We start from the raw sequence: 661 nt of genomic DNA on the forward strand, positions 1-661 counted from the left end.
ACCAATAGGGAATAAATAAAGTAGTATATTTATGCAGAAAAAAATATTTCATGTATATTTCATATTATTTATGTATATTAGATATACAGTATTTATATTTAATAAAAATGTTTTTGTAATTATTATATTTAACATATAACAAAAATGTAACATATATTCCTACACATTTCGAACAGCTATACAAGACTCAAATCATAAATGATTCTTCTTCTTCTTCGAATATTAATGGTCCTGGCACAGTATATCCAGTAGCGCAACTCTCTGTCGGCATCTTTGATGTTAGTGTCACACAAAATGGAGTGCGCATGCGCGAAATAAGCAAGATGCCCAGTCGCGCCACCTAAACTTCTTTCTCACTTGCTCTTTACTCTCCATCTTTCCATCTTTTTCTAGCTACTCTAGCTTATTTGTATGTACTACATCGAATTAATCTAAATGTAATAAGAACTTTAAAAAATAAACCATAATTGTAATGCATTGTAAAATAAAAAGATAAGAAAATATAAGCTTATGTAAAGATTGTATAATATAAATATTATACTGTAAAAATATTTTAATTAAAGTCTGCGACATATATACAATGCGTTTTTTCCTGTTAGATTGCTTGCGTTTTTGTAAATTATTAGAATTGCGTCATACGGAACGTAGATTTTCTAACTGA

Source organism: Cyphomyrmex costatus, unplaced genomic scaffold (assembly GCF_001594065.2).
Source record: "Cyphomyrmex costatus isolate MS0001 unplaced genomic scaffold, Ccosl1.0 scaffold649, whole genome shotgun sequence".
Classification (NCBI taxonomy): Eukaryota; Metazoa; Arthropoda; class Insecta; order Hymenoptera; family Formicidae; genus Cyphomyrmex; species Cyphomyrmex costatus.